General features: G+C 40.1%; 1 protein-coding gene across 1 annotated transcript in view; it reads right to left on the reverse strand.

Annotated features, from left to right (window-relative positions):
- FUT8 (fucosyltransferase 8) overlaps positions 1-15,873 on the reverse strand; it is a 320,447-nt gene extending 304,574 nt beyond the window's left edge. The window contains exon 1 of the mRNA XM_082833611.1: positions 15,636-15,873. The gene's annotated coding sequence lies outside the window, so the exon portion shown is untranslated. The remainder of the gene's footprint in view (positions 1-15,635) is intronic.
- Between the last annotated feature and the right edge of the window lie 8,557 nt (positions 15,874-24,430).

Genomic DNA, 24,430 nt, shown 5'->3' on the forward strand with positions numbered 1-24,430 from the left:
GACAAATCTTCATTCATTTAATATAGGTTTGCTTTGGGGATATTTTTGGTGATAATTAGATGACTTATGGTACTTATTAAAAATACCATTCTGAGCAAAAAGTGTGACTATAAAGCATGAAACAAATTTTCTTATGCTGCTCTAATGACACCATCAGTAGAATATATTTATAGCTACATTCCCCTCCTTCACAGTGCTTGCTCTGTGGGTTACCACTCACGTTCTAGTATGTTGGGTAAAAATAAAAGTTCAATCATTTTATAGCCATACTTCCTACTACTTATAGATGATATAAGAAGCTCTGATAGTTTCTAAGAGTCAAAATTATTGAATATTTGAAAGTAGTCACAGTACTCTTATTTTTTAATTTAGCTAAGTTGTTATTCAATGCCCTATCTTTTATTATACTATACTGAAAATGCACATTACCCCCTTGGAATATACCTGATACCAGCTACTCAGTCAGGTTGTCTATACCTGCTACACGTACATAAACACATGCACAAACATATTTTTTAATTCCCTGTATACATATTTTTTTCCTAATTTGTCACCTGAATATTATCTGTCAGCTTTGCCTCCAGATGAGCCCTAGGACTATCTTCCCAACAGTAGCCATACACTTCCTTCGGTTCTTCTTTGAAAAACACTCTAATCCCACTTGGCTGCCTTGAGTCCAACTTGGCTCAAACATAACTAAAGTTGCTCCACCCCACCTTCTACTTCTAAAACAAAAGAAATAACTAAAAAGCATAATTTTTTCCTATGTTCATAAGAAGCTTCGATCACTAAAGCTCTACCTCTGACAATTATTCAACTCTGCCTTTATTCTCTTCAAAAGTCTTAATTATTAACTCAGCATTTAAGACTACCGCTATTCTCAAAGTTGTACACATGAACTAAGAAATGCCCAAGAAAAAGTTTAATCAGCCATCTTGATTTTTCAAGGCAATCTCAAATTTGCCATTGCTGAGTCATCTCTTCAACCATAAGCCTTGTTTTTGATTCAGAAAAAACATATGTTGACATAAAGTGCTTACACTTAAGGGGAAGAGTTAAGGTACATTCTAGGGAAAGGTCAGTGAATGTGTACCCAGGTGTGAAAACTGGAATAGAAGAAAATCAAAATAAAACATTTTATGGAGAAAGAAGCAGAGGCCCAGAGAGGACAAATGGCCTACCCAATTTACACATCTGGGTGGCAGAACCAATACTAGTATCCAAGTCTCCTGATTCCAAGTTCAAACCTTCTCTACTTTATCCATTCTTTCAAATTACTAAACAGGGCTATACTAAGTGAAAAGAGCCAGACACAAAAGATTACATATTGTATGATTCCATTAACGTCAAATTTCTAGAAACAGCGAAACTATAGAGACAAAATACAGACGAGGGGTTGCCTGGAGCTGGGGGTAGGAACACGGGTTGGGCAAATGGGCAAAAGGGAGCTTTCTGGAAGGTGAAAGTGTTCTAAAATTGGATTGTGATAACTGTTGTACAGCTGTATATATTTACAAAAACTTATGAATTTTATGGTATATAAATTATACTTCAATAAAGCTATCCAAAAAATTACTATGAAATAACTCAGATTTTAGCTTTACATCTGTGGAGCTCTCAAAAAATTTTATGTCAAAAAGCATCACTAAAACACAAAGAAAACAGCCTTTTTTCCAAACTTCAGATCCTTTCCCTTCAGAATTTCCAAAAGTTAGGTACCTTACTTTCTAACCTTACATTTGCCATGGAAAGAGAAAGTGACAGGTACTATGCAAATATACACAGAAGAAATGTGCACGATTCTTGTGAAAATACTTTAGTTATTGATCACTATTTCCTTTTAGGTAGGATTCTGCATGGCTCTAAGTGAACCTCTGTAGACAGTTATAGAATAGAGGATGTGCTCTTTTATCTGTTATCTGACAAACTGCTCCAGAACAGAATTCTTTCGTGATTTCATTTTCATCATTATAATTTGTGCCATTATAAAGTCCTTTCATTAAGAGGAACCATTCCTAACTGCATATTAGCAAGTTTCTTTAGTTTATTGTTTGTACATCCTTATTAGGTATACATCTCTTCAAGCCTACTCAGCACAATGAGCATAGTCTTCATTTACTTACAAATTAAAAATAACATTACATCACTCATTCTATGAATGCTTTAAACCTATAAGCATCAAGCTGATACTTCTACTGTTTGGACCTTAAAAATAAAGTTTTAATTAGTGAAGGCCCAGATGTCTGTAATCACGTCAGAGGAAGCAGTCAGAATTACTCAGTAAACCTACATTTCTCATGGCTGAGCCTCATTTTACCAATGCTAAGGAAAGACCTTTTGGCCCAAGAGCTTCAATTACCACCCTCCTAAACCTTAGAGTTTCACTAAACTTTCTAAAAGAGAAAGAAAGGGGGTTACAGTCAAGATGGCAGCAGAGGAGGACTCACAGTTCGCCTCTCCCCACAACTAGGGCACCTGCCAGACGCTGGTGGGGGACCTCAACGCTCAAGGAGATGGGACAAACCCCCAAGCAACCAGGTAGGACATGGGGGGACTGAGGGGGGAGGAGAAGTGTAGGCCGGACAGGACCCGTGCCCCTGAGGGGTGGCTGGGAGTGGGGAGGGGTTCTAACACCTAGAAGGACCCTCAGCGGCTTGGAGGATCAGGGTGAGCGTGCCTATCATTTCTCCTGCCCAATCATTCCCAGGAAGCCTGTGGGGCTCCCAGGCCAGGTCCTCCACCCTCCAAGGTCCCCCTCTGGGCCACGTTGGTCCTAGGGGTGTAGGAGGGAGGCAAGGGAAGAAGAGGAGAGACGGATTAGGGAGGGGCCCTCCGGGATCGGAGGATCTGGGGAGGTGCAGACGGCATTTCCCCTGCCCACTCGGGCCCCAGGAAGCCTGCTGGGCTCCAGGGCCTTGTCCCCTCCATTCTCTGGGGCCCCCTCCGGCCTCATGGGTTCTAGGGGCATGGGTGGGAGGGAGGAAGGGGGAAGAGTAGGAGAGGCGGACAGTGGGACCCTCCAGGGCCGGGGGATCAGGGGAAGTGCTGCAGGCGTTTCCCCCACCCACTCGGCCCCAGGTAGCCTGTTGGGCTTCTGGGTCTGGTCCCCTGCCTTTCGGGACCCCTCCAGCTACATGGGTCTTAGGGGCATAGGAGGGAGGGAGGGGGGGAAGAAGAAGAGAGGCCAACGGGGGGGTGCCCTCCAGATTGGAGAATCAGGTGGAAAAACACCTAGCATTTCCCCACCCACTTGGGCCCAGTGAGCTGCTGGGGCCCTGGACCTGGTCCTCCACCCTCCAAGGCCAAAGGCACTCCTAGGCCCCTCCTGCTGCCTTGAGCCTAAGCCCCAACCCTCACAACCCCCAGAGCCTTTTCGGGCCCTGTGGGTCCTAAGCATAGGCCCCACCCACGCCTAAACCTCACCCCCGCCTAAGCCCCACGACCCACAGCCAAGGCCTTTTCGGGCTTTTTTTTTCTCCTCTTTTTTACTATTATGGCTCTGTTTAAAGCTTTTGCCTTGATCTCAGGGATATGGATGCTCAGATACTCCATCTGTTCCAGAATTCGATTAGATATATTTCAACTTTGTTAACAGTTTTGTGTGTCTCACACAAAGTATTAACTGTGCAACTGTGCCGTTTAAAAAAGAAAACAGAACATTGTTTCTACTACGATCCTCAAATATTAAATTCTGTAAATTTATTATGTGCTATACAAAGTATTACCATACTCAAGATTTTTAAAGAGTGCTTCCTTGGTCCAGGTTTTCCTGGACTGTGGATTTCATAATTTTGTAATTCTGCCACGTTCCTTCTTGAGCTAGTCCTTTTTGTATGAGTCCCAATAAATATCTCATTATGACAAAAAAAATAAAAAAACTTCCAGTTGTTGTTTCATCTGTATTTTTACTTTTTATTCTTTCTAACATATCCGCTACTTTTCTAACCTTATTTTATTTTTTACTCTTTGTTATTGTTCTGCTCCTTTTTCTTCTTTCCTTTCTTCTTTTTTTTTCTTTCCTTGCCACCCCACACGGCTTGTGGGATCTTGGTTCATGAGCCAGGGGTCAGGCTGGAGCTCCTGTGATGGGAGCTCCGAGTCTGAAGCACTGGACTAACAGAGAACCTCAGACACCAGGGAATAGTCATAGGAGTGAGGTCTCCCAGAGGTCCTCACCTCAGCACCAAGACCCAGTTCCACCAAACAGCCTATGAACTCCAGTGCTGGAAGCCTCAGGCCAAACAACCAGTAAGACAGGAACATAAACCCACCCACCAAAAAAAAAAAAAAAAAAAGAGAGACAGCAAAATAAAGGAGCAAGGTAAAAACCTACAAGACCAAATAAGTGAAGAGGAAATAGGCAATCTACCTGAAAAAGAATTCAGAGTAATGATAGTAAAGATGATCCAGAATCTCAGAAATAGAATGGAGGCACAGATTGAGAAAATACAAGAAATGTTTACAAAGATCTAGAAGAACTAAAGAACAAACAAACAGAGATGAACAGCATAGTAACAGAAATGAAAAATACACGAGAAGGAATCAATAACAGAATAACTGAGGCAGAAAACGAGTAAGTGAGCTGGAAGACAGAATGGTGGAAATAACTGCTGAGGAGCAGAATAAAGAAATAAGAATGAAAAGAATTGAAGACAATATTAGAGACCTCTGAGACAACACTAAATGCACCAACATTCAAATTATACGGGTCCCAGAAAAAGAGAAAAAGAAAGGATCTGAGAAAATATTTGAAGAGATTATAGTGGAAAACTTCCCCTAACATGAGAAAGGAAACAGTCACCCAAGTCCAGGAAACGCAGAGAGTCCCACACAGGATAAACCCCAGGAGAAACACACCAAGACACATATTAATCAAACTAAGAAAAATTAAGTTCAAACAAAAAATATTAAAAGCAGCAAGGGAAAAGCAAAAAATAACATAGAAAGGAATCCCCATAGGGTGATCAGCTGATTTTTCAGCAAAAACTTTGCAGGCCAGAAGTGAGTGGGAGGATATACTTAATGTGATGAAAGAGAAAAACCCACAAGCAAGATTACTATACCCAGCAAGGATCTCATTCAGATTCAACAGAGAAATCAAAAGCTTTACAGACAACCAAAAGCAGAGAGAATTCAGCACCACCAAACCAGCTTTACAGCAAATGCTAAAGAAACTTCTTTACGCAGGAAACACAAGAGAAGAAAAAGACCCACAAAAACAAACCCAAAACAATTTAAAAAATGGTAATAAGAATATACATATCAATAATAACCTTGAATGTAAATGGATTAAATGATCCAACCAAAAGACACAGACTGGCTGAATGGATACAAAACCAAGACCCATATACATGCTGTCTACAAGAGACCCACTTCAGACGTAGGAACACATACAGAATGAAAGTGAAGGGATGGAGAACGATATTCCATGCAAATGGAAATCAAAAGAAAGCTGGAGTAGCTTTCTTTTACTCGTATCAGATAAAATAGACTTTAAAATAAAGACTGTTACAAGAGATAAGGAAGGACACTGCATAATGATCAAGGAATCAATCCAAGAAGACGTAACAATTATAAATATTTATGCACCCAACAAAGAAGTACCTCGATACATAAGGCAAATGCTAACAGCCATAAAAGGGGAAATCAACAGAAACACAATAATAGTAGGGGACTTTAATACTCCGCTTACACCAATGGACAGATCATCCAAACAGAAAATAAATAAGGAAACACAAGCTTTAAATGAAATAACAAACCAGATAGATTTAATATTTATAGGACATTCCACCCAAAAGTGGCAGAATACACTTTCTTCTCAAGTGCACATGGAACATTCTCCAGGATAGATCACATCTTGGGTCACAAATCAAGCCTCAGAAAATTTAAGAAAATTGAAATCATATCAAGCACCTTTTCTGAACACAATGCTATAAGACTGGAAATCAATTACAGGAAAAAAAAAACTGTAAAAAACACAAATACATGGAGGCTAAATAGTGCACTATTAAATAACGAAGAGATCACTGAAGAAATCAAAGAAGAAATAAAACAATACATAAAAACAAACGACAATGAAAACACAATGACCCAAAACCTATGGGACACAGCAAAAGCAGTTCTAAGAGGGAAGTTTATGGCAATTCAATCTCACCTCAAGAAACAAGAAATATCTCAAATAAACAATCTAACCTTACACCTAAAGCAACTAGAGAAAGAAGAACAAAGAAAACCCAAGTCAGTAGAAGGAAAGAAATCATAAAGATCAGAGCAGCAATAAATGAAATAGAAATGAAGAAAACAATGGCAAAGATCAATAAAGCTAAAAGTTGGTTCTTTGAAAAGATAAACAAAACTGATAAACATTTAGCCACACTCATCAAGAAAAAAAGGGAGAGGATGCAAATCAATAAAATAGACATGAAAACGGAGAAATCACAAGTGACACCGCAGAAATACAAAGGATTATAAGAGACTACTACAAACAACTATATGCCAATAAAATGGACAACCACAAAGAAATGTACAAATTCTTGGAAAGGTACAATTTTCCAAGACTGAACCAGGAAGAATTAGAAAATATAAAGACCTATCACAAGTAATGAAATTAAAACTGTAATTAAAAATCTTCCAACAAACAAAAGTCCAGGACCAAATGGCTTCACAGGCGAATTCTATCAAACATTTAGAGAAGAGCTAACACCTATCCTCACTCTTCCGAAAAGGTGCAGAGGGAGGAACACTGCAAAATTCGTTCTACGAAGCCACCATCACCCTGATACCAAAACCAGAAAAAGATATCACAAAAAAAGAAAATTATAGACAAATATCACTCATGAACGTAGATGCAAAAATCCTGAACAAAATACTAGCAAACAGAATCCGACAACATATTAAAAGGATCATACACCATGATCAAGTGCGATTTATCCCAGGAATGCAAGGATTCATCAGTATACACAAATCAATCAATGTGAAACACCATATTAACAAATTAAGGAATAAAAACCATATGATCATCTCAATAGACTCAGAAAAAGCTTTTGACAAAATTCAACACACATTTATGATAAAAACTCTCCAGAAAATGGGCAGAGAGGGAACCTACCTCAACATAATAAAGGCCATATATGACAAACCCACAGGAAACATTATACTCAATGGTGAAAAACTGAAAGCACTTCCTCTAAGATCAAGAACAAGACAAGGATGTCCACTCTCGCCACTCTTACTCAACATAGTTTTGGAAGTCCTAGCGACAGCAATCAGAGAAGAAAAAGAAATAAAAGGAATACAAATTGGAAAGAAGAAGTAAAACTGTCACTGTTTGCAGATGATATGATACTATACATAGAAAATCCTAAAGATGCCACCAGAAAACTACCAGAATTAATCAATTAATTTCCTAAGGTTGCAGGATACAAAATTAATGCACAGAAATCTCTGGCATTCCTATATACTAACAATGAAAAATAAGAAGGAGAAATTAAGGAAACAATCCCATTTATCATCACAACAAAAGAATAAAATACCTAGGAATAAATCTACCTAAGGAGGTAAAAGACTTGTACTCAGAAAACTATAAAACACTGATGAAATGTGTTTCATCAGAAATCAAAGATGACATAAACAGATGGAGAAATATACCATGTTCTTGGACTGGAAGAATCAGTATTGTGAAAAAGACTATACTACCCAAAGCAATCTACAGGTTCAATGCAATCCCCATCAAATTACCAATGGCAGTTTGTACAGATCTAGAACAAAAAATTTTACAATTTGTATGGAAACACAAAAGACCCTGAATAGCCAAAGCATTCTTGAGAAAGAAAAATGGAGCTGGAGGAATCAGGGTTCCCGACTTCAAACTATACTACAAAGCTACAGTAATCAACACATTATGGTGCTAGCACAAAAACAGAAATATAGATCAGTGGTACAGGATAGAAAGCCCAGAGGTGAATCCACGCACATATGGTCACCTAATTTATGACAAAGGAGGCAAAAACATACAGTGGAGAAAAGACAGCCCCTTCAATAAGTGGTGCTGGGAAAACTAGACAGCTACATGTAAAAGAATGAAATTAGAACACTCCCTAACACCATACACAAAAATAAACTCAAAATGGATTAAAGACCTAAATGTAAGACTGGACACTATAAATCTCTTAGAGGAAAAACACTCTTTGACATAAACCACTGCAAGATCTTTTTTGACCAACCTCCTAGAGTAATGGAAGTAAAAACAAAAATAAACAAATGGGACCTAATGAAACTTAAAAGCTTTTGCAGAGCAAAGGATATCATAAACAAGACAAAAAGACAACCCTCAGAATGGGAGAAAAGGTTTGCAAACGAAGCAACGGACAAAGGATTAGTCTCCAAAATATACAAACAGCTCATGCAGTTCAATATCAAAAAAACAAAAAACCCCATTAAAAAATGGGCGGAAGACCTAAATAGACATTTCTCCAAAGAAGACATACAGATGGCCAAAATGCATACGAAAAGATGCTCAACTTCACTAATTATTAGAGAAATGTAAATCAAAACAACAATGAGGTATCACCTCACACCATCATCAAACAATCTACAAACAATAAATGCTGGAGAGGATGTGGAGAAAAGGGAACCCTTTTGCATTGTTGGTGGGACTGTAAATTGATACAGCCACTATGGAGAACAGTATGGAGGTTCCTTAAAAACCTAAAAATAGAATAACCATATGACCCAGCAATCCCACTACTTGGTATATACCCTGAGAAAACCATAATTCAAAAGGACACATGGGGCTTCCCTGGTGGTGCAGTGGTTGGGAGTCCACCTGCCGATGCAGGGGACACAGGTTCATGCCCTGGTCCAGGAGGATCCCACATGCCGCGGAGCAGCTGGGCCCATAAGCCATGGCCGCTAAGCCTGCACGTCCGGAGCCTGTGCTCCACAACAGGAGAGGCCACAACAGTGAGAGGTCCACGTACCACAAAAAAAAAAAAAAGAAAAAAAAAGGACACATGCACCCCAGTGTTCACTGCAGCACTATTTACAATAGCCGGGACATGGAGACAGCTTAAATGTCCAATGATAGATGAATGGATAAAGAAGATGTGGTACATATATATACAATGGAATATTACTCAGCCATAAAAAGAAACGAAATTGGGTCATTTTAGAGATATGTATGGACTTACAGAGTCTGTCATACAGAGTGAAGTAAGTCAGAAAGAGAAAAACAAATATCATATATTAACGCATATACGTGGAATCTAGAAAAATGGTACAGATGAACCTATTTGTAGGGCAGGAATAGAGATGTAGAGAACGGACGTGTGGACACAGGGTGGGCAAGGGGAGGGTGGGACGAATTGGGAAATTAGGTTTGACATGAATACACTGCCATGTGTAAAACAGATAGCTAGTGGGAACCTGCTTGTATAGCACAGGGAGCTCAGCTCAGTGCTCTGTGATGACCTATATGGGTGGGATGGGGGGGATGGGAAGGAGGTTCAAGATGGAGGGGATATAGGTATACAAATAGCTGATTCACTTCATTGTACAACAGAAACTAACACAACATTGTAAAGCAATTTTACTCCAATTATATATATATATATATATATACACACACACACACACACATATACAATAAATAAATAAGGAAGAAAAATCTGAAACTTACAAAAAGAAAACAAAATATTTAGCCTGGCTTAAGCTCTAATTTTAAAGAACAGATTTTCTCAAAATTTCAATCTTTTGCCATTTGGTAACTGACTGAATTAAGTAGTTATTCACAAAACTCAAGACACACAAAAAATAACAATCTCTAGTGAATACATCTCTTTCAGGTATAAGTACAATTCCATGTGTTAAAGAAATCGAATCAGTCAGATCTCTAATGATTAGGGCCCTAATTATCAAACATACACTTTCTCCTTACGAACTTTCCACAATAACTGGCTTAAATCTGCTAAAACTACTGCCATGAATGGAGAACACTGCTGTCCATTTTAGTTTCAGAGCTGGTTCTCTTCAATGGACACAGGTTTTTATTGTTTGGGGCCGTTGTTTTTTTTTTTTACATTATATTATTGCAATGAGGGACACGAAGAAGGTGAAGAGATATTCTAAAAACAATTCCTTGTATTCAGAAACTCCATAGATGAAGACAGAAATAGCAGAGGAGGCATGAGACTGCATTCCAAGAAACTGGAAGAAGGGATTACCATATACTAACAGTAGGCAGAACAATAATGTGACTGATACAGGACCCTTAACAATGAACCAAAATCGCCCATACCCCTTTTTATACAGAGTTACAAAATCATTTTTAATAAATAATATTGAACCCCACATCAACTGAACTTCAAGTCTCTTGCCTACTGCTGTAAAAGAAAATGAAATCATTATAATAAACTTATTGTAACATAAAAGGTAATGTTGTACTAGGAAATGTTCTATGAACTCTAAGGAAACAAAAACCCTACAAAGATGGTAAACTCTCACATTTTCCACCACTGTTGGGAGAGGAAAGACAACAAACAGGGAGAAGAAGGAAGTGGATGGAGAGGAAAAAACTGAAGAAATCTCCCTTAACTCCAAATAAGGCTCATCAGCCAGTACACCCCCTCTCTCAACCCCGCTCCCTTCACTGACTGTCCCGAAGCTACAAACTATGTTTTTCCACCTTTACTACTTTATCACGATATTACAACAAATTATATTTTAAAAATTATACAAGTGATTTTAGAAACTAGATTATGGAACGTTAGTATGCTTTACAGTTTGATGGTTTGTAAATATCATTTTTTACTACAGGCAAATTTACTCTGGCTCTAGGTATTAATGGCATATTAAATGGCATTTATTTCATCTAAGGGATATAATGTAAATAACCAACCATAAATTAGTATAAATTTAAAACTCTTTCATGGTTCATTAACAGTCTTAAATGAATATTTACAGACACAAAACAGGTTCATTTTAGTTGTATATTTGAGGTAAATCAAATATAACAATCTCCCATTTTCACTTTACTTTTGTTCATTTATAATCAGAAAGTTACAGCATTTAAAGTTCATATAATGTAATGCTTCTCATAACTCAGATTGTAAAATAAACATGACCTTAATTTCCCATTTACATCTAAATCTAAGATTAGTATCAACACTTTATTTATTTTGTAATGTGAACTTTATTTACACTAACCAGTCATAGAGACTGTGACAAGTAGAAATGCTAAGTCTGATCTTCTTAAAATAAATGTTAAGTCACGTTTACTCAGTTTATCCCTGAATCAGTTTAATTAAAAAAAAACCCAAGTTCTAAGATATAACAAATATAGGGAGCATTTCAGTAGTGATCTTCAAAGTTTTATTCCAGTGCTTTAATGAAGAGGTTATATTACAGACCAGTGCAAAAGAGAACGACAGCAAAGGCAAGTTTGAACTACATCTGTACCAGCCTTATATTGATATAATTTGTCAATTTTTTAAAAAACTTAAAATTCAAAACACATTTCCCCTTTGCATGTCATTTTCTCACACAAAAACTATCACAAAAGATATTTTTAAAAAGTAGTAAATCAGTGTGGTATTGGGTTTTAGCAAATAAAGTGTATTTTTTTAAAAAAGTAAATGAAGTTAACCCTATAGCTCTACTTTCTGTAAAGAGTATGAATAACTCTTACATTGAAATACATGGCATAAACCCCTTGGGCCCTTATGTGCTCTTCCTCCATTAACAGGAAAATCTACAGTATTGTATAGTCTAAGCTATATGTTTAGAATATTGTACAGATTGATATAAAGTCATTTAATCAAGGAAGAAAAAGCTATGCCAAGTGAATGATATGATTCATTTTACTGGGTTGAATTCCTAATTATTCCAAGGAGAAAACTGTGGGATGATGGAGGGTGGCTGGAGAAGGGGAGATGTAGGCAGGAGAGTAGAATGTAGAGAGAAAGGAAGGTTGAGACTTGAGACTGATCTGTTTTTATATATATATATATATATATATATATACACACACACACACACACACACACATATATATACATATATATATCTTAAATGCATACACATCCCCATATAACATTCTTCTGTTCGGAATTTTAAAAGGGTTTTTTTTTTTTAAATCAGTTGTAAACATCTCTTACTTTTAAACATGTTTTTCTCATTATAACAAACTATAATTTAATAACAATTCAAACTGCAAAACCATATACTATTTGGTACAGAAATATAAGCCAGAGAATCATCAAGAGGAGAAACAAGGGAAATCTTGTAGCAGTCCTCTAAATCCTACACCTACTATACTACAGTTGACTGCAGAAGACTGGAAGTTGATGTTTCATCTGAAAAGTACCAATAGGACCAGTACTGAAGCAGAGTAGAAAATTACTATAAAAGCAATACTTCTGGTTTCAGAGTTGTTTAGAATCTTAGTTTTGTTTTATTTTTAAGTAAAGAAACTTATTTACATGTTTATTTTTATATTTACTCTTATGATTATGAAATGAAAACACTTTCTTTTGCTTTTATAAATGTGCTATAATATGAAATGGGTGCGTTCACCATTTAATTAAACCAAGAGATTTACTAAATTCACTTTATAGTAAATCAAAAATAATCACTAAAGAAATGAAAAAAGATATAAAAATATTCTAGAATGTCTTATAAAACTGATTAATTTATAGCATTAACCCCTTAAATATAGTAAACACCTTATTATTCTGTATCTTACAGATATTTTAATTTTTTTCAAAGAATCTATTTTTTATTTTAGCAGCATTGAAATTCTATTTACACAATGAAGAGCAATGGAGGACAACCAACCAAACCACTGCCCTCAGAAAACTAAATATTCTATTGATTTTAATATACACACTATCAATTCTACCCTTGAATTTGAAGAATATGTGACCTGTGAGAAGTAAAATCAAAACCTAACTGATTACGGTTCAGAAACCTAAATAAAGTGCCATAGGTCAAAAAATAACTGCTTCATATTCAAAGGCACAAGTTCAACTTCACAGATCGTCTGGACTCACTGCATTATACTGCAGGAGAGAGAAGTTAAGAAGTGACCTTGGGATCCTGCTCTCCAGATGTCTGAGGGACCCATTTCTTTATTAAAAGTATCTCTACTTTTGATAAATACCTAGCTTACTACACACTTGATGTCTTTGCTCTTATAAGACTCTACTTGAAGCTCTTTTGAAATTTTAGGACTGTAGATATTATAAAGAAAAAATTTAAGAAGATGCAACATGCACAAAGGGTCAACATATACTCCTTCCTTTCTGATGCAATGCACAAGAAGGTTAAGAAACTACTATCATATACCCTTAAGTTTAGGGACATATTTTCAGAGATTTTAAATCAGAAATTCAATAAACGTTATGCATTTACTTCTCATTATTTCAGATCATGAAAGAAATTTTTAACTAATTTGTAATATACTATATATATATATATATATATATATATATATACTCCACAAATAACGATCTACAGACATACATCCATATAAAAATTCCCTTATTCTTTTAACTAAAAATTAAGTTTATGTTTCTTCTGGTCATAAAAATCCAGTTTGGGGTGTTTTAAAAGTTCAAACATATACTAAGCCATGCTTTGCTTTGGCACTAGCTCCCCCTCCAGACCAACCTACTGATATAACTGCTCTTAAAAAAACAAACACGTAAGAAACACAAGTTTTTCCAAGCCACTAGCAATTTCAAAATTCACCACTTTTAAAGACACTCCAATTCCTTAAAATAACTAGTTAAAATTTGTAACCAAACGCTGCAGAATGTAATCAGAGGTACTGTTTTTTCAATACCATATGTCTCAAATAAAACCGACTTGTAGGGAAACAGCTTCAAGTGACTATTTCAATTTAAGAACATCCTAAAGTACAATCTATATGATGCTATATTTTATGGAAATTATTTTGATCACTAGCCTAATAAACCACAACATACTCTTCATGTTAACTCACTACTTGATCAAAGACACATTTTGCATGTTTCTGCAATCTATGCAACTTTCATTCCAGCTGTTCAGCAATTCAAGAATTCTCAGTTTATAAAGCAGGAAAAGAAAATTCATGCCTCCAAACCATCCTTCTATGTTCCTTAAATCCTATTCGTTTCTAACTCCCCGCATTTTTACATATTAAGCTGTAAAATCACAATTTCAAGTGTTTGAATTCCCACCCTATCCCTACTATTGTAGTAGTTATAGATCAAGTAATTAAGACTTTCTATATACACTTTATGATATATTTCACAAGGCTAGCAATGTATGCAGCCTTATTATACAGCATAGGATTTTAGGTTAATTTTAAGTTATTTTTGAAGAAGAGAGAATACAGCTTATACTTCAGTATAACTCTATAGTGCTGCAAATTTCTCTCCTAAAATGTTTCCTATATGATGCACCCTTTAAAAGAAGTATGCATAAAGACAAAATTTAATCAAAAAAAAATAAATATGCACTTAACCCCAAGAATAACAGGGGGAAAAGAAACTATAATTAAACCTTGCCTGCAGTTTCTAAAGAGAGCCAAGTCAAAGTTCAATCAGTTACTTGTGATGAGTTTAATTGTAAACTGATAGAAAACTTTGGCGAAATTTGGTCTGCGTTCCCTTGAGGTTTGTGGTTTCTTTAGGAGGTTCTGGCTTTCCCAGGTCCACTTTCTTTAGTTGGCTTAAGTCAACTGTAAATTAATTCAAACATGGGAAGAAGAAACAACACCCCTCCCTGCCTCTATCCAAGGCCTCAATCAAAAGTAATATACAGCAAAACGCTAAAGCTCACCAGGGATAAATTTTAACCATGATACTGCCATTTAACTTAAGAAATACACTGCATCTCCGACGTTCTGTGGGGCTGAGGATTGCAAACCCCACTGTGAGTGAAAAACAGGTGCTGCACACGACAGCCCACTCACTCTTGCAGGGCAAACCTTTAACTAATAAATAGGGACTCACTTAACCTTCCCAAATAAGTTTGGATACTCTAAAGCCGCAAACTCGTCATTTCCACATCAAACGGGGGTGCAGCGGCACTCACACCGTGCACTGCCCTGGCACTGGCCCCTCGCCGGGTGCGGATCTTTGCACGGGTCCACTCCCCGATTTCCAGCCGGAGAACCACTCACGAAAGCCCCTAACGCACAGGAATGCTCTTCCCCACTGTCTGTAACAACATGGAGCGAGTTGCTGGCGAAAGGGTAGGTAGGTGTATTGGAGAGAAGAGGGACACCTCCCACCCCCGCCCCCATCCCTTCTCCTCTCCTCGGCTTCGGCCCCTTCCCTAACCAAGGATGCGCGACGCCGGGGGCAGCCGCCGCGCCGCTACACGCCCCGGCCGGGGCGGCAGGCGCCCCTAGTCCCCTGCCCGCGCCCCCCGGGCAGCGCAAAGGCACCCACCAGAGGGTCCCGGGGGCTCCCTCCCCACTTTCCCCGGAGCCGCTGGATAAGCAGCAGCAGTGGCAGCAACAGGCCCGGGGGTTGCCTGGGGAAAAAGAGCAGCGACGGCCGTCAGGCACCTCCCCAGAGCCTCCTGAGATCCCGCGCTTGCCCAGCCCGACCCCAAGACGTGCGGGGCCCGGCTCCCAAACGCCCCCTTACCCGAGGCGGGAGCAGAGGCGGTCTCCGCAGTTCCCCAGTCGCCGCCGCCGCCGCTACAGCCCTCAGCCGCAGCTGCCCCGCGTTGGGGTAGTGGGAGGGGTGGCTGGGTGGAGGATGCTATTCCCTACTGAAGGGAGAGGAAGAAACGGAAACAGGAACCGCCGCCGCCGCCGCCGCTGCTTAACGGAGCCTTAGGCGCCACTGACTGAGGGAGAGCGCGAGGAGGCGCGAGCCAAGCAGTCGCTGACAGCGCGAGACCGAGCGTGAGCCGGGTCCCGGGCGCGCGACCCCGAGCAACGCCGGCCCCATTCCGCAAGGAGAGGAAGGGGACGGGGCGGCCGGGGGCTGGGAGGGGGCGGCGGCGGGCGGGGGCCTGGAGCGGAGGGAAACCGGCTACTCCGGTCGGCCGGAGATAACACGCGCACGCGCCGGAGCTGCTCTGACAACGAGCGCAGGCGGGGAAGCCTCGGCTAGCGCAAGCGTGCGCGCGCGAATGGGGGAGCGCGCCCCTCAGCGTTCCAGGCTTCTAGGAGAAGGTGCGCATGCGCTGGCCGCTGCCACCTACGGGGACCCCGGCATGTGCCAGGGCTTCTCCCTGCCCCCTTCTCGCCGCGCCCGTTGATAACGTAGTCGCAGCATCCACCGCCCGGCTGAGTTGCGGGCTACAGCGGGACCCGGAGACTTCCAGCAGGGCAGCAGATGTGCGCGCGGGCGCCGGCTCCGACACGAGCGTAGGCCGCCCTCTACCGCCTGAAGGCCGGAGGCTAAAGGGGGCGCGAGTGGAGCCGGGCTCTCCACTCCAGGGAGCGCCACCTCCGGGGAATGCCGTATTCTCTACCGCCGGGAAACGGACTGGCCCGTGCCAGTTCAGCCCGCGGCCCTAAGGAGCACTGGTATTGGAGATCTGGAGCAGGCTCCTTGCTACTTTTCAGGAGTGATCGCTGCTGCTCAGCCCCTGCAGCCCAGGTCTGGCCGCTCCGCTGCAGCTTGCAGCACGATCATAGAATGGCATCGCAGCCACATGCGACTAGCGAAGCCCTGTTTTATCTTGTGAGAGCTGGTCTTCCACATTCACCCCGACAGAAAGACCCACCCCCCCACCCCCCGCCGCCACGAGGACCCGAGTTCGGTGCCTGGCCTCTCCCCCGACCCACGGCTGCAACAGCCCCTCCGAAGCGGAAGTTTATTCAGTACGGGAAGGAGAACATGGGGCGGGGGGGAGGGGGCTTTTCCCTAGGATGCTTCCTACCGCTCGGACTCGGGAAATTCCTGGCGCCCGCGATGCAGAGCAGTGGGCCGAAGAGCTAGACCAGTCAAGCCCAGACGGCGAGCTGAGCCGGAGGACCTGATCGCGCAGCCCAGGCACACAAAGTAGTCGCGGGCCGAGGGGAGTGCCATGGAGGCCAATCAGAGACGCGAGCCGCGTGAGTGGAATGCGAGCCGGCCAATCAGAGGGTGGGAGGATGAGCTTCCCGTACCGAACTCTTCCCTGTAGCCTGCGGACCCAGATCCCAAGCCTGGGGTGCAATACCTTGGGAAAGGAAATGGTGCCCTAAAGACAAAAAAATTATTTCTCTAGACTTGGGTGTTTTTAAGTAAATGCCTTAGGTACTTATCCCAGAGCAAAGAGCGGCGGCCTTTTACATGCCGAGTATGAACGGATCACAGAAAAGAGACTTAAGAGGCAGTGGTCTGCCAAGACTGCAATCTGCCTAAAAACACTAATAAATTTACATTTACTGACACCTTTTTATAGGCCAGAAACTGTATTACAGAAATACAAATAAGATGCTGCTGATTCAAAGAAGAAAAAAGTTCCTGTCCTCAAGAAGTTCAGTTTCCTCTGAAAGAGGTTTGCTGGACCTTATGACTGGTATTTATCCTCAGACCTTTAAACAAAAAGCTGTCAGCGAAGTGGTAGTTTCCAGTCATTTTATGATTGTTATCTCCCTGTAAGAAGAGAAATTTGAGAGAAAAGTAGACTGACTTAGCTAAGGTCACACAAAAATATACTGGCAGAGCCAGAATGATACTCTAGCTCAGAGTTTAGACACCATCATTCAACCATCATTTATCTAACCCATGAGTGCTATCCTCCACTGAAGAGGTTTCTGCTCTAAGCTTATAAATTGAGCAAAATTCTGCTATAAGAGCCACATACTTTAGTTGTTGGAAATTATCAGAAGTTTTAGGCTTATGACATAGTAAGATAGATTAAAGCCAAAGTCTTATCAGTCAAACTCTAGGTAATTTTTAGAAGTCAGAGATGAGGTGGATATTTACTTTTTAATTTAAACAGCACTTTAAAAAAATATTTTAGCAAGCATGTTTAAAGCTTACCTTGTATAATATTTTAAGATCTCCAACTTCAAAGCTTTAATTTATATTTGCCTCAAAACATCTGGGTTTTTTAATCTGGGCTTCATTTTTCCTTTCCAAAAACCTAGGCATCGAAATATTTATATTCTCTACCTCCTTCTGCTAAAAAAAAATAAAAAATAAAAAATTCTGTCCAAGGAATGTTCATCTAGGATTTAGTGCACTTTAATAGGGTGGCATAATATATATTGAAACACCAAATAACTTTGGTGTCTCTAAAATATACTCAAAAACTAGTTCTTCAGCAATTCGGATTGTGTTCTGTTGAGTCAGTGTGCGTCACAGCCTCTGACAGAACACTGTTATCAAAGCCCTTTCCAGGACATGCCCAGCATTTAGATGCCACCTCAGAACTGGAAGTATCAGTTAAACAACTGATTTGTGAGAACCAATCTTTACACATTGAGGTCCAGGCCAATAATGAATTTCCATAAAATTCCCAACAATTCCAGTTTTTAAAAAACACATTTCTTGGGGCTTCCCTGATGGCGCAGTGGTTGAGAGTCCACCTGGCGATGCAGGGGACGTGGTTTCGTGCCCCGGTCTGGGAAGATCCCACATGCTGCGGAGCGGCTGGGCCCGTGAGCCATGGCCGCTGAGCCTGCGCGTCTGGAGCCTGTGCTCCGCGACGTGAGAGGCCACAACTATGAGAGGCCCGCGTACCGAAAAAAAAAAACAAGATTTCTTTTACTCTCACAAGAGAGATAATTACTGAAACTCTGCCTTCTTCTTGCTAGGTTAAATTTCTGACAGAGAAAATATCCCCAAAAGATTCTAAACATCTCTGGCCACCACAAGACATCTCTGTCAAAGGCTGTTTTCTCCATAAGCTCCAGCCTCCCCCTCTGCTTCTAGGCCCTCTAGCTCTTCTTACCCCAGCTGCCTGCCTCTGCCTCTCATCATCCCTAGTTTCTTATATTTGCCCGAGCAAGTAGAATTGCTCCACCACTTCCTCCATGGCTCCCTCACCAACTAGGTTTTACGGCTATCTCTGCTTATCTGAAAACTTACAGGCAAGTTCTGCTCAACAAAACATTGTACAGAACATTCTTCATGACATGTTGTACTGAGAACTAATAGAACCTTGTCCATACATTTTATTCTTTTTCATAAGCCTGCGTGAAATTCTTAGTCATCAACTAGAGCTGTGGAGTCTTGTGGATGGGGTGAGGAGGAATTAACCATTAGACAATGGAAAAGGTCAAAATGAAAGTTAGTGAGTACATGAGTGGCCATTTTATTGAGAGATTAGCTAGATCAAAGTTAATGAACTTGAATACTATCACATTTCCAAAATTTTGAACATTCATGTAGGAACTAGTTTGAAATTGACTACCATTTCATTAATGACTATAATAAAAATAATAGATGAGGTGTAATATTGCTGAGTGCCAGGCCCCATAATAAGCTCTTTACCTCCGTTATTTAATTCTCAAATCAACCCTTTGAGGTGGGCCCCTTATTACAATGGTTGGGGGGATCAGAGAGAAAGGTTGAAGAGGCTCTCAGGAGGTTCAGCAGCAGCTACTTACCAAATAGTTTAGAAAATTCTCCATCTCTGTCATTGTGGACCAACTGAATATCAGCCCTAGAAACATTTTTTTTTATTTTATTTTTGGCTGCATTGGGTCATCGTTGCTGCACACGGGCTTTTCTCTGGTTGTGGCGAGCAGGGGCTACTCTTTGTTGTGGTGCGCGGGCTTCTCATTGTGGTGGCTCCTCTTGTTGGGAACACGGGCTCTAGGTGCACAGGCTTTAGTAGTTGTGGCACACAGGCTCAGTAGTTGTGGCTCGCGGACTCTAGAGCACAGGCTCAGTAGTCGTGGCGCACGGGCTTAATGGCTCCGCGGCATGTGGGATCTTCCCGGAGCAGGGTTCAAACCCATGTCCCCTGCATTGGCAGGTGGATTCTTAACCACTGCACCACCAGGGAAGCCCGCCCTAGAAACATTCTTGATAAATTTTAATTGCTCTTGTTTTCTAATTGTTGCTCTAGCTACGTTTTACTTAGAGGATTCCTTTTTGCAGCAAATCATCCAAAGGACAGCACTGTTATTACCACGTGCAAGAAGGTGTGACCTTGAGATAATCATTTTACCAATTTCGGCCTTAGTTTTCTCATCTGCAAAATAAAAGGGTTGGACTAGATAAACTTTAGTTGTTTGCCAGTTCTAAAACAATAAACCTAGCTAGTTTGACACACCATTGGCAGTAACTACAACAATGAAATATGGAAAAACAGTCCATACTTTCAAATCCAATAAATATTTTAAGTCACTTTTGAGCCAACTCCTTAAATAGAAACTCTGTCTAACTACACCTACTCGTTAAAGAGCCAAAGCCAGTCTTTCCAATCAGAAGGTTAAATAAAGTGACTGATGTAAAGACTGATGAAACTGGCCAAACTATCCCTCCTTGCCTGCATTACTGTCTTCTCCATTAGGATAAAGTATCAGATAGTTCACACTGTTGATTTCTTATTCAACATCTACTCCTGTTCCTTCCTTATTGAGTTCCTTGTTTTTATTTTTATTTGTTTGTTTTTTAGGTAACCATCCAACCTCCGGCTACAGAAGGACAACTCAATTAGTCTGAGTCAATCAGTAAATGAATTCCCTTGTATGGTAGAGACTCGTAAGGCTTACCCTGTCTTTCCAGGCACATACAGAGATTACATCCCTGCCACCCACCCCAACACTTGTAGTTCGGTGGACCATGTGACTAGTTATAGTCACTAGTCTATAGTGGGTTGTGGATAAAGGTGATATGTGTCACTTCCAGATAAAACACCTAATTGCAAGTATAAGTCCATCTAGTGTTACTCTTCCCCAGTCTCAAGACCAGTATTGTTGAAGATGATACAGCCTTTGTCAACCTAGGTCCCCAAGAAAGAACAATGTGGAACAGCCCATCTCCCACCCTTATCAAGTCAGAATGGATATATAGTTTGAGTAAAAACTATACCTTTGTTGTTTAAGCTACTGAGATTTGGGGGTTTTTTTGTTTTTACTGCTGTGTGACCTAGAATCTAAGTTATGCTAGGTCCTAGACTACCCTAATTATTACACCTGAAAACCATTGTAGTCCTGGGGTAAACTGGTCCCATCAACTGAAGGGAAGGATTTTGAGCCCATGCTTTGGGGAGAAGATTCTCTCTTTCCTACCAGGTATGAACAGGTCAGCCTATAACCCAGATTGCCACTGGCAGCAATCTAACAACCACAAGAGGAACTAAACTTAGAATGAAGTCGACACACTAAGGATGGCAAACAGAGAGAAGAACACTTGAAGATATGATTGAGCTGAAGGTTATATCACTCCTGAAGGCTAATCTTCTGTGGACTTCTAAATCTGCAAAATAATAATTCTGCTTGTTTGTTTCTCCAAAAGGCTGTAAGCAGAAAATACACCTTGAATATCATTAATTTCATCACATTTCCTAACACAGATCTAGCTCAAGAAGCACTCAAAAATATTGGATGAATTAAAAATATAATAGCTCATACTCTTGCCTTCAGAAATAAAATATTACTTGCATTAACAAGGGGGAAAAGTAATTTGATTCAACTCAGTCTTTTTACAGGTGAAGAGAAGACCCAGGTATGTTACAAAATTTATGAAGTTCACATAGCATTGTTATGGCAGAACTGAAGGGGAAAAAAACCTAATAATTGCTTCATCAGAAACGACCGTAGTCTGGGCATATACCCAGAGAAAACCATAATTCAAAAAGACACATGCACCCCAATGTTCACTGCAGCACTATTTACAAGAGCGAGGTCATGGAAGCAACCTAAATGCCCATTGACAGACAAATGGATAAAGAAGATGCGGTACACATATACGATGGAATATTACTCAGCCATAAAAAGTAATGAAATTGGGTCATTTGTAGAGACGTGAATGGACCTAGAGACTGTCATACAGAATGAAGCAAGTCAGAAAGAGAAAAACAAATATTGTATATTAATGCATATATGTGGAATCTAGAAAAATGGTGCAGATGAACCGGTTTGCAGGGCAGAAATAGAGACACAGATGTAGAGAACAAACGTATGGACACCAAAGGGGGAAAGCAGGGTAAGGGGGGGAGCGTGGGATGAATTGGGAGATTGGGATTGACATATGTACACTAATTTGTATAAAATAGATAACTAATAAGAACCTGCTGTATAAAAAAATTAAACTTTTTAAAAAATGACAGTAGTTTCCAACTCAAGATGGAGAAGTAATGAGACAGTATATTACCCTGGTAGTTAAAAACTTTGAAATTAAGACAAAAGTAGCTTACTTATTAGCTATATGATCTTGGAAAAGGTACTTAACCTCCATGAGCCCTGGTTTTTCCATCTGTAAAAGAGGATAACAATCTCTAACTCATAGAGTTGTGAGGAATAAGTGACTCAACATATAAAAAGCACTTAGCGGGCTTCCCTGGTGACACAGTGGTTAAGAATCCACCTGCCAATGCAGGGAACACGGGTTTGAGCCCTGGCCCAGGAAGATCCCACATGCAGCGGAGCAACTAAGCCCAGGCACCACAACTACTGAGCCTGAGCTCTAGAGCCCGCGAGCCACAACTACTGAAGCCCACATGCCTAGAGCCCGTGCTCCACAACAAGAGAAGCCACCGCAATGAGAAGCCCACGCACTACAACGAAGAGTAGCCCCCACTCGCCACAACTAGAGAAAAGACGGCGTGCAGCAACAAAGACCCAATGCAGCCAAAAATAAAATAAATTTATATAAAAAATTAAAAAATAAAAAGCACTTAGCAAAATGCCTGACACATAGTAAACATTCTATATATTGCAGCCGTATCAAAGGATGTTTATTCATTGCCAAATCAACTTTTTTTTTCATTAAGATAGATCCTGTTCTCCTTTATCATTTAATTCAGGCCGCTGACCTATGTTTTTCCATAATATATAATTATAGTGAAGTCTATACAATTGTGTAGCCAGTATACACCTTTCCTATAAAAATGCTCCTCCCATTTCACAATTCTATCATATGATGGCAGCTAGAGAAGTCATATTACCGCTGACTGTCCCCTTGACCACAGCTAACTGTTCAAGAGGTGGATATCAGACCCAAGATGAGCCAAGGAAGCCGTTCCTCCAAGATTTTTAGACTTTGGAAGAGAGGTCATGCCAAGTCTCACCTAGATATAAAATCTGGGAAATGTCACTGGACATGTTTTGTTGCCAAGTGGAAAAAATACATTCTGTATTGAGAAAATACAGTCAATGGACAGGAAGCAGAGAGGATGCAGAAAATGTCTTTGTTATACTGGAATTCCCAGTTCCAGGTTTTCTTGACCATTGGTAGAATCTCTGCCTTTCCTTCTGCTTAGGTTTGCCTCTTCCAAGGGTTTCCCCCATATTCTTCCTATATATTTCCCATTTTGCATAAGCGAATTCCAGGTGAGTTTACTTTAGATGCAGTTAATGTAATGATATGCTATATGATATCATAAAATAAAAAGGGAAAATCTTAGATTCATTATCTTTATTGACAACTTGAATTATACCTCTAAGAATATAACTGTCAAGTTTATAAAAATGAATCAATAAATTTTTATCAAATGCCAACTACAGGAAAAGTACCTGTGGCAGAGATTTCAAATTACCCACTCTTATCTATTCTCTCGTTCCTTCATGGTCCTATTGCCAATCAACTAAAATCTTACATTTCCCAGTCTCCTTTGCAGTGGGTGTGGCCACATTACTAAATTCTGGCTGTTGAGATCTAAGCATTATTTGGGACTTCTATTTTTTTTTAAAGAAGTCATAAAAAGAAAGGAGTTATACTCTTTTTCTGCCTACTCTCCATCCTATTACCTGGGACATGATATGATGACTGGAGCCCTTTCAGCCATCTTGGACCACGAGGAGAATAGAATAGCCATACCCTAGGGATAGCATAATAGTGAGTAGGAAAGAGGCTGGCTCCCTGACAAATTTGTGAACCCTCCACGCCAATCCTGGAGTGCTTACCTCCAAAATTCTTTTATGCAAAAAAGAAATAAGCTTCTATCTTATTTAAGCCTCTATCATCTAGGTTTTTCTGTTACATGCCACTGAACCTAATCCTGATACAATGCCATAGTAGTTTGATAAATTATATTGAGTTAAGTTGGATTGTTAATGCTTTGCAAAAAGAGAAACAAATCCCAAAATGTTTGAAAACATTTGAAAGAAATGTAACAAAGACAAGTACATGCTACTACTATACTTTAAAATTTTAAACCAAAACTAAAACTACAGTCTGGGGAAGGATGGGATAGGTGAAAGAGAAAGAATTTTTTCAGAGAGAAAAATTCCAGCCAAAAAAATAATTACCCCTGTCAAAATGTTATAAATACTTGCTCCAGTAAGAGTGAGCTTCGCTGAAGTCACCAAAGTTCCAATGTT

This window comes from Leucopleurus acutus (assembly GCF_964270905.1).
Source record: "Leucopleurus acutus genome assembly, chromosome: 1".
Lineage (NCBI taxonomy): Eukaryota > Metazoa > Chordata > Mammalia > Artiodactyla > Delphinidae > Leucopleurus > Leucopleurus acutus.